Source organism: Cetorhinus maximus, chromosome 3 (assembly GCF_964194155.1).
Source record: "Cetorhinus maximus chromosome 3, sCetMax3.hap1.1, whole genome shotgun sequence".
NCBI lineage: Eukaryota > Metazoa > Chordata > Chondrichthyes > Lamniformes > Cetorhinidae > Cetorhinus > Cetorhinus maximus.
Window position 1 is genome coordinate 189,742,707 of NC_135881.1, and position 10,650 is coordinate 189,753,356.

Below are 10,650 nucleotides of genomic sequence, written 5' to 3' on the forward strand. Positions count from 1 at the left end.
ACCAGGGTTTACTCACCAATCAGCTGCTTTTTAAATATCCTCTTTCAGAAGAGTGTCCCTCGCAGGTCTGGTGCACTCCTGAAGGTACTGCCTCTCCCTCTCTTTTTTTTTTGGTTTGAGGAGGAGGGAGGGATGGAAACACTACAGTAATGTAATGTTTGGGGCTATTCCAGTATCCACAGCATTTCTGTTTTGTATTAGTGCCAAATTGGAATTATCTGCTTCTGTGCTGAGCACTTGTTTAGTTAATTGTAAAAGTTTCAGCTAAAGTTCGAAGGACTTTGTGTTCACGATCCAAAATTGATCAGCTATACCCTTGTGCTATAAACTAATAAGGAAAAACAAATGCTTTTGTTAATTTATAGGCAAACACTTTGTGGCACGCACAACAGTTCAAACAAGTTTTGAGGTGTCAAGTGGTCAAACAATTAGCTGTTCATGCTATTAAGCCCACAAGCAAATGTGCAGAGCTGCACCATTGGATCAGCTGCAGGGAATTTGTGGAAAAAGCAATAGAGAAACAAATATGAAAGAATTAACCAGCTCTTACCCATCCAGAAATATCAGGAGCAGTTAGAAATCAATGAAATAGGAATACTAATGTATAATGAGATGAAACATTGGGCCATAACTACTGAGCTCTGGGGAACAGCCCTGCCCTGCTTCCCCCAGAAGTTCCCAGGTAATGATTAAATGGCATAAAAACAAAAAATGCTGGAAAATCTCAGCAGGTCTGACAGCATCTGTGGAGAGAAAGACAGAGTTAACGCTTCGAGTCCGTATGACTTCTCTTCAGAACACCCCGGAACCTCACTAGCCCCCGACAACCCAAGGCACTCCTCCCTGTCCTGAAGAAGAGTCATACGGACTCGAAATGTTAACTCTGTCTTTCTCTCCACTGATGCTGTCGGACCTGCTGAGTTTTTCGAGCAATTTTTGTTTTTGTTTCAGATTTTCAACATCCGCAGTATTTTGTTTTTATCTAAGGGTTACATGACAATTGCCCGGGAAGTTCAAACTTCCTTTGGGCAATTGCCCTGCACTGAGAGCTATCTGAAAATGCGATTTAAATCGCAAACTTCAGGTGGTTCCGACTGTCTCACAGCAATAGTTACCCAGAAAAAATTGGAAGAATTAAAACCACTTCTAGCTTCTGGTTAACTGTTGCACTTACCTACCCTGACTACCGCCCGGCCCACCCACATGGCACTCACCCCACCCCCTCACTAGCCCCCGACAACCCAAGGGACTCCTCCCAAAGCCCCTCACTACCATTCCCCCCCAACAACTATCCTCCACAGGACAGCCCACCCTCCCAAACCTCCACAGTAATCCTCTAAAACCCCACTCTCCACCCCCGGGTCTCCCTCCACCCGCCCCCTTCACTGTCCCCGGGGCGCCCGCCAATCCCCACAGGGCTCTTGGGTAAACCAACCATGGTTAACCAAGGAAGTTAAGGACGATATTAAATTGAAAGAAAAAATACACAATGTGGCAAAGATTAGTGGTTAGCCAGAGGATTGGGAAAGTTTTAAAAACCAGCAAAAGATGACCAAAAAAATAATAAAGAGGGAAAAAATAAATTTTGTGGGTAAACTAGCAAATAATATAAAAGCAGACAGTAAGAGCTTCTTTAAATATATAAAAATGAAGACAGAGGTCAAAGTGAACATAGGCCCCTTAGAGAATGAGGCCGGGCAAATAATAATGAGGGACCAGGAAAATGTTGGAGACTATTATAAAGAGCATTTAGAAATACTTAACCTAATCAAGCAGAGTCAGCATGGCTTCATGAAGGGGAAATAACACCGAACAAATTTATTAGGATTCTTTGAGGAGGTAACAAGCAGAATAGATAAAGGGGAACCAGTAGATGGAATATATTTGGATTTCCAAAAGGCATTCGATAAGGTACCACACATAAGGCTACTTAATAAGATAAGAGCCCATGGTGTTGGGGTTAGTATATTAGCATGGATAGAGGGTTGGCTATCTAATAAAAAACAGAGAGTTGGGCTAAGGGGGGCATTTTCGGGATGGCAACCCGTAACTAATGGAGTGCCACAGGGATCAGTGCTGGGGCCTCAATTATTTATAATATATATTAATGATTTAGATGAGGGAAGTAAATGTCCTATCACCAAGCTTGTGGATGACACAAAAATAGGTGGGAAGGCAAGTGGTGAGGATGACTCAAGGAGTCTACAAAGAGGTATAGGCAGGTTAAGTGAGTGGGCAAACACTTGTTAGATGGAATATAATGTGGGAAAATGTGAGGTTATGCTCTTTGGCAGGAAGAATAGAGGAGCTGAATATTATTTAAATGGAGAAAGACTGCAGAAGGCTGCAAGACAGAGGGATTTGGGAGTCTTTGTGCATGAATCCCAAAAAGCTAGCACAGAAGTTCAACAGGTAATAGGGAAGGCAAATGGAATGTTGGCCTTTATTTCAAAGGAAATGGAGCATAAAATTGGGAAGTCTTGCTAAAGCTATACAAGGCATTAGTTAGACCACACCTAGAATACTGTGAACAGTTTTGGTCCCCGTATCTAAGGAAAGATATACTGGCATTGGAGGAAGTCCAGGGAAAGTTCACTAGGTTGATCCCGGGAATGGAGGGATTTTCTTATGAGGAGAGGTTGAGTAGGTGTGGCCTGCACTCATTGGAGTTTAGAAGAATAACAGGCGACCTTATTGAAACAGTGGAGATTCTTAGGGGGCTTGACAGGGTAGATGCTGAGAGGTTGTTTCCCCTTGTGGGAGAGTCGAGTTCCAGAGGGCATAATCTCAGAATAAGGGGGTGCCCATATAAAACAGAGATGAGGAGGAATTTCTTCTCTCAGATGGTAGTCAATCTGTGGAATTCTTTACCGCAGGGGGCTGTAGAAGTTGGATTGTTAAGTATTTTCAAGGATGAGATAGACAGATTTTTAATCAGTAAGGGAATCAAAGGTTGTGAGGAAAAGGCAAGAAAGTGGAGTTGAGGATTATCAGGTCAACCATGATCTGATTGAATGGTGGAGCAGACCTAATGAGCTGAATGGCCTAATTCTGCTACTATGTCTTATGGTCTCATGGTCTCTACCCCCTCCCCCCATTGCCACACCCCTGCCACCCCCTACTCCCCCAAGGATCCATCACCTCCTGACCCCCCAACAGGGCTCCCACCCACAATCACACCCCCACTCCCCACTAACCCCTGGGACTCCTCAACCCACCTGCCCCCACCGCACTCCGCATCCCCAACCCCCAAACCCCTGACCTAACTCCCCCACCTCCCTGACCCAAATACCCTCCTCACCACCCCTCCAGGCCTGACCTGACCTGACCAACTCCGCCCCCCCCCCCCCACCCCACCCACACACAAACCCGGCCTGATCCCAACCCCCTCCAAGCCAGGTTAGACCCTTCCCCCACCCCAGGCCCGACAGACCCAACTCCTCTCCTCCCGCAACCGGCATGAGCACACCCACTTTCCAAGGCCTGACTCATCCCAACCCTACCGCCACCACCCAGCCAGGCCCTGGTGACCTCCCCCCCCTTGAGCCCCCCTCCCACCCAGACCCGACCCTCCCACACCCTCCCCCTCCCTCCACTCGCCTCCCCCATCTTCTCCCTACCCCCACCACCCCAGGCCCAACCCATCCCACCTGCCCACACCGATCCCCATACAAATCCTGCACACATACCTTATGCACTCTGCTTCTCCCTGGTTTGTCAAAATGACTGGACCTTTAAACTTACCTTGTTTATGGCAGCTAGTGTCGTAAAAAGGGGGCGTGTCCTTCTTTCCTTGTAGTCCATCTTTCCGCAGACGCTGCAGCCATGCATGGGAACCGCTGCACCACACAGATCTCGTCTGGCCTGAGTCGGAAGGGCAGGCGAGATAGGAGCGGCTGGATTTCAAGGTAAGTAATGACATGTGGCGTGGCAACCCGACTCAAATGTCACTCCACCAGAAGTTACGGGCCATTATGTTACTGACACTTGTTGGAATTAAACTGGGGAAATGTTGTTTTAAAGGCAAAGTGCATGGTTATCTTCTTTACGCAAATGGTTTCCTAATAGGTCGATACATTTAAATTAAAAACTCATCAATGCTCATGGCATTAACTTGCAAATAACATGCTGTTTCAATAGTCAAACACATCAGTTATTAGAATGAGCAGGCTAATGGTGCTGTATGTGAAATGTCAATTGTCAGTCAGTTATCAAGGTAAATATATCTGATACCGCCTCTTTTGTCTTTCTGCAGTTTCCAGTGCCACTGGGTCTATTTTTAATATGCCAACCAAAATTATTCTTTACTTTATTCCAGCAGTTGACCTTTAGTTTCCCATTGTGTGTGTATGCGTGTGTGGGCCTGCGTGTGCAGATTAGGGGTGCCAACTCTGCTCGAAGGCATTCCTGGAGGTTTGATCACATGACATTCTGGTCACGTTATTTCCGCACATGTTATTGCATTTACCTTATAATGATTGTTTTCCCCTGTAGTTTTTTGGTCTTGCACCAACAGCTGTTGTATGACAAGTTCCAAGAGCCAAGACACCATCTGTGAGTGGGTGAAGAGGGAGAACTAATGGAAGGGGATAGGGGAAAACAAGGACCTGACATTTCAGAGACCCTCATTTCAGAGACTCCCGCAATTCAGAGTCACCCCCCTCTATCCTTCCCCACCCCTATTGCAGGAGACCCAGCTGGGATTTTGTCTACACTGTGCCATTCTTCATGTCGTAACCAGAACAGTGTGCTGCTTCCACTCTCTCTTTTTTCCCCCATTTCCCATGTGATTATAATTAAAATTCTAAGTGCTGGAGGCATGCATGGATAACACAAGTAATTCAACAGCAGGGGAAGCTTTTCACCGGCGAAACTCCCCATCAGCCGGCAATGCTGCAGGTACGGGCAGGCTATAAAAGAGCTTCCTGGTCAAACCGGGAGGCTCTGTACCACAGCCACAGCTTTCTTGCCAACTCCATTGCCATTGACATAACACTTGAGAGCACAATGTTGGCACAGGTGTTTTTCAAATTTAAATTTCACTTGAAAATATTTCACAATGCATTGATTTCATTTTAATCATATGTGTACATTTGCTATTTGTTAAGACCAGCTTAGTCAGAGAGCTAAATGTACAGGTAGCCTCGTGGCTGGCACGCATTGATGGCTACAGGGGAATTAGGGACATTTCCTTTAGTGTGGAAGAAACAATATTGTGTTTTTGCTTTCACTCTTCGTTGAATGTTCATGTTAGTATTCAATGTTATACTCATCACTCTGTGGGGCATGGCTGAACTTGCAGATTCAGCTGGCCCTCCTTTCTATGTTAAAGGGGAGGCAATGGCGTAGTGGCATTGTTGCTGGACTAGTAATCCAAAGACCTGAGTTAATTCTCTGAGGACCTGGGTTCAAATCCTGCCATGGCAGATGGTGGAATTTGAACTCAATAAACATCTGAACTCAATAAACATCTGGAATTAAAGTCTAATGATGATGGAATGATTGTTGTAAAAACCTATCTGGTTCACTAATGCCCTTTAGAGAAAGAAATCTGTTGCCCTTACTTGGCCAGGCCAGGCCAGCATATGACTCCAGACCCATGGCAATGTGGTTGACTCTTAAATTCCCTCTGAAATGGCCTAGCAAGCCATTCAGTTATATCAAACTGCTACAAAGTCACAAAAAAGGAATGAAACTGGACAGACGACCTAGGCACTGGAAATGGCAATCACAGCCCTGTTGACCCTGCAAAGCCCTCCTTACTAACATCATGGGGCTAGTGCCAAAACTGGGAGAGTTGTCTCACAGACTATTTAAGTAGCAGCCTGACATAGTCATCCTCATGGAATCATACCTTACAGATAATATCCCAGGCATCACCATCCCTGGATATGTCCTGTCGCACCAGCACCAGCAGGGCAGTGATATACAAGTGGGAGGGACTTGCCCTGGGAGTCCTCAACATTGACTCTGGACCCCATGATATCAGGTTAAACATGGGCAAGGAAACCTCCTGCCGATTACCATGTACCGCCCTCCTCAGCTGATGAATCAGTGTTCCTCTGTGTTGAACACCACTTGGAGGAAGCACTGAGGGTGGCAAAGGTGCAGCATGTACTCTGGGTGGGAGACGTCAATGTCCATCATCAAGAGTGGCTCGGTAGCACCACTGCTGGCTGAGACCTAAAGGACATAGCTGCTAGACAAGGTCTGCGGAAGCTGGTGAGGGAAGCGACAAGTGGGAAAAATAAACTTGACCTCATCCTCACCAACCTGTCTGCTGCAGATGCATCTGTTCATGACAGTATTGATAGAAGTGACCACCACACAGTCATTGTCGAGATGAAGTCCTGCCTTCACATTGAGGATACCCTCCATCCTGTTATATGGCACTACCACCGTGCTAAATGTTATAGGTTTCGAACGGATCGAGCAACTCAAGACTGGGCATCCATGAGGCGCTGTGGGCCATCAGCAGCAGCAGAATTGTACTCGAACACAATCTGTAACCTCATGGCCCAGCGCACTCTACCATTACCATCAAGCCAAGGCATCAACCCTGGCTCAATCAGGAGAGCATGCCAGGGGCAGCACCGGGCATACATAAAAATGAGGTGTCAACCTGGTGAAGCTATAACACAAGACTACTTGCATGCCAAACAGCATAAGCAGCAAGTGATAGACAGAGCTAAGTGATCCCACAATGAACGGATCAGATCTAAGCTCTGTGGTCCTGCCACATCCAGTAGTGAATGGTGGTGGACAATTAAACAACTCACTGGAGTAGGATGCTCCACAAATATCCCCATCCTCAATGATGGAGGAGCCCAGCACACCATTGCAAAAGATAAGCATTTGCTACAATCTTCAACCAGATTGCCGAGTGGATGATCCATCTCGGCCTCCTCCAGAGGTCCCCAGCATCACAGATGCCAATCTTCAGCCAATTCAATTCACTCCACATGATATCAAGAAATAGCTGAAGGCACTGGATACTGCAAAGGCTTGGAGCCCTGACAATATTCCAGCAATAGTACTGAAGGCTTGTGCTCCAGAACTTGCCGCACCCCTAGCCAAGCTGTTCCAGTACAGCTACAACACTGGCAACTACCTGGCTATGTGGAAAATTTCCCAGGTATGTCCTGTACACAAAATGCAAGATGAATCCAACCCGGCCAATTACCGCCCCATCAGTCTACTCTCGATCATCAGTAAAGTAATGGAAGGGGTCATCAACAGTGCTATCAAGCGGCACTTGCTTAGCAATAACCTGCTCATTGACACCCAGTTTGGGCCCCCCAAGGGCCACTCTGCTCCTGACCTCATTGCAACCATGGTTCAAACATGGACAAAAGAGCTGAACTCCTGAAGTGAGGTGAGAGTGACTGCCCTTGACATCAAGGCAGCATTTGACAGAGTGTGGCATCAAAGAGCCCTAGCAAAGCTGGAGTTAATGGGAATCGGGGGGGCGGGGGGAACTCTCCGCTGTTTGGAATCATACCTAGCACAATGGAAGATAGTTGTGGTTGTTGAAGGTCAGTCATCTCAACTCTAGGCATCACTGCAGGAATTCCTCAGGGAGTATCCTAGGCCCAGCCATCTTCAGCTGCTTCATTAATGACCTTCCTTCCATCATAAGGTTAGATGTGGGGATGTTTGCTGATGATTGCACAATGTTCAGTACCATTAACGACTCCTAATACACTGAAGCAGTCCATGTCCAAATGCAACAAGACCTGGGCAATATCCAGGATTGGGCTGACAAGTGGCAAGTAACATTCACGCCACACAAGATTCGGGCAATGACCGTCTCCCACAAGAGAGAATCTAACCATCACCCCTTGGTGTTCAATAGCATTACCATCACTGAATCCCCCACTATCAACATCCTGGGAATTACCATTGACCAGAAACTGAACTGGACCAGCCATATAAATACTGTGGCTACAAGAACAGGTCAGAGGCTAGGAATTTTGTGATGAGTAACTCACCTCCTGATTCCCCAAAGCCAGTCCACCAACTATAAGGCACATAAGTGTGTTAGAATGCTCCCCACTTGCCTGGATGAGTGCAGCTCCCACAACACACAAGAAGCTTGACACCATCCAGGACAAAACAGCCCGCTTGCTTGGCATCCAATACACAAACTCTGTCCACCACCAACGCACAGTAGCAGCAGTGTGTACCATCTACAAAATGCACTGCAGGAATTCACCAAGGCTCCTTCAACAGCACTTTCCAAACCCACGACCACTACCACTATTTTATGCTAATGAGTATACGTGGCTTGCAAATGTAGTATGAGCAGGAACCTGCCACAGGCCGGTGTAATGCTCAACATGCCGCAAACACGCCACTGACTTTAGCTCTGCATCTCAACCCGCTTTTGAGAAAGCGGAATTTCGCATCCTGCCTATTTAAGTGTCCCCGCACACCATATTTTCTGCTCCTATGGGCTTCATAAATCACACCCCCCATCACTTCAGATGCCCCCATTTCAGAGACCAAACCCCACTTCAGAGAAGCTAAGCCTGATTTGGAGGGTCGCATGAATGCTGAGAGCCGTCCCCCTCTTCCCTCACTTCTGAGTGACAAGTTCTCTGAAATCTGTGGGTCAAGTCACTGAGTGGGAGGTGGGGGTGGGTGGTGGGCGGGGGCGAGAGGCGGCGGGGGGAATGGATCCACTGCAGTGCAAAATCCCTGATCTCCCAGGCTCCTGCAGTGCTCAGGGTATGTACCCTAGTTCTAGGAAACTCTTGCTCTTCCCAGAGGGATTGGGAACTCTGGTGTGCATCTCTCTGTGTATGTCTATATGAATGAGTAATCATTCCAGCATTCGCCCATGGCAGGGTGATCAGAGTGGGAGAGATTTATGGTCATTCATATGATGGACAGAAATCGGATTCTCTGCCATCACTATCCCATAGCTCCAGGCTACAACATGCGTGTAAAACTGTACGTTGCCACAACAATTCATTCACGGGATGTGGGCTTTGCTGGCTGGGCCAGCATTTGTTGCCCATCCCTAATTGCCCTTGAGCAGGCGATGATGAGCTGCTTCTTGAACTACTGCAGTCCATGTGGTGTAGGTATATCCACAGTGCTGTTAGGGAGGGAGTTCCAGGATTTTGACCCAGCAACAGTGAAAGAACGTCAGGATAGTGAGTGACTTGGAGGGGAACTTCCAGATGGTGGTGTTCCCATCTATCTGCTGCTCTTGTCCTTTTAGGTGTTAGTGGTTGTGGGTTTGGAAGGTGCTGTCTAAGGAGCCTTGATGAATTCCATTACTTTACTAATGATCGAGAGTAGATTGATGGGGCGGTAATTGGCCGGGTTGGATTTGTCCTGTTTTTTGTGTACAGGACATACCTGGGCAATTTCCACGTAGCCGAGTAGTTGCCAGTGTTGTCGCTGTACTGGAGTAGCTTGGCTAGGAGTGCGGCAAGTTCTGGAGCACAAGTCTTCAGTACGATTGCCGGAATATTATCAGGGCCCATAGCCTTTGCAGTATACAGTGCCTTCAGCTATTTCTTGATATCATGTGGAGTGAATCAAATTGGCTGAAGACTGACACTTGTGATGCTGGGGACTTCTGGAGGAGGCCAAGATGGATCATTCACTCGGCACTTCTGGCTGAAGATTGTCGTGGATGCTTCAGTCTTATCTTTTGCACTGATGTGCTGGGCTCCTCCATCATTGAGGATGGGGATACTTGTGGAGTCTCCTCCTCCAGTGAGTTGTTTAATTGTCCACCATCATTTACAAATGGATGTGGCAGGGTTGCAGAGTTTAGATCTGATCCATTGGTTGTGGGATCGCTTAGCTCTCTCTATCACTTGCTGCTTATACTGTTTGGCACGCAAGTAGTCCTGTTTTATAGCTTCACCAGGTTGACACCTTATTTTTAGGTATGCCCAGAGCTGCTCCTGGCAATCCCTCCTGCACTCTTCATTGAACCAGGGTTGATCCCCTGGCTTTATGGTAATGGTAGAGTGGGGGATATGCCGGGCCACAAGGTTACAGATTGTGTTCGAGTACAATTCTGCTGCTGCTGATGGCCCACAGTGCCTCATGTATGCCCAGTCTTATGTTGCTACATCTGTTCGAAATCTATCCCATTTAGCACAGTGCTACACCGTGCCACACGACACGATGGAGGGTATCCTCAATGTGAAGGCGGGACGTCGCCTCCACAATGACTGTGCAGTGGTCACCCCTACCGATACTGTCATGAGCAGATGCATCTGTGGCAGGCAGGATGGTGAGGATGAGGTCAAGTATGTTTTTCCCTCTTGTTGATTCCCTCACCACTTGCCACAGACCCAGTCTAGCAGCTATATCATCTAGAACTCGGCCAGTTCGGTCAGTAGTGGTGCTACCGAGCCACTCTTGGTGATGGACATTGAAGTCCCCCACCCAGAGTACATTCTGCACCCTTTCCACCCTCAGTGCTTCCTCCAAGTGATGTTCAACATGGAAGATGCCATGAGACTTCATGGGGTCCAGAGTCGATGTTGAGGACTCCCAGGTCAACTCCCTCCCAACTCTAGACCACTGTGCTGGGACTGTCCTCAGGGATAGTGGTGGTGGAGTCTGGGACATTATCTGCAAGGTATGATTTCATGAGGATGACTAAGTCAGGCTGTTGCT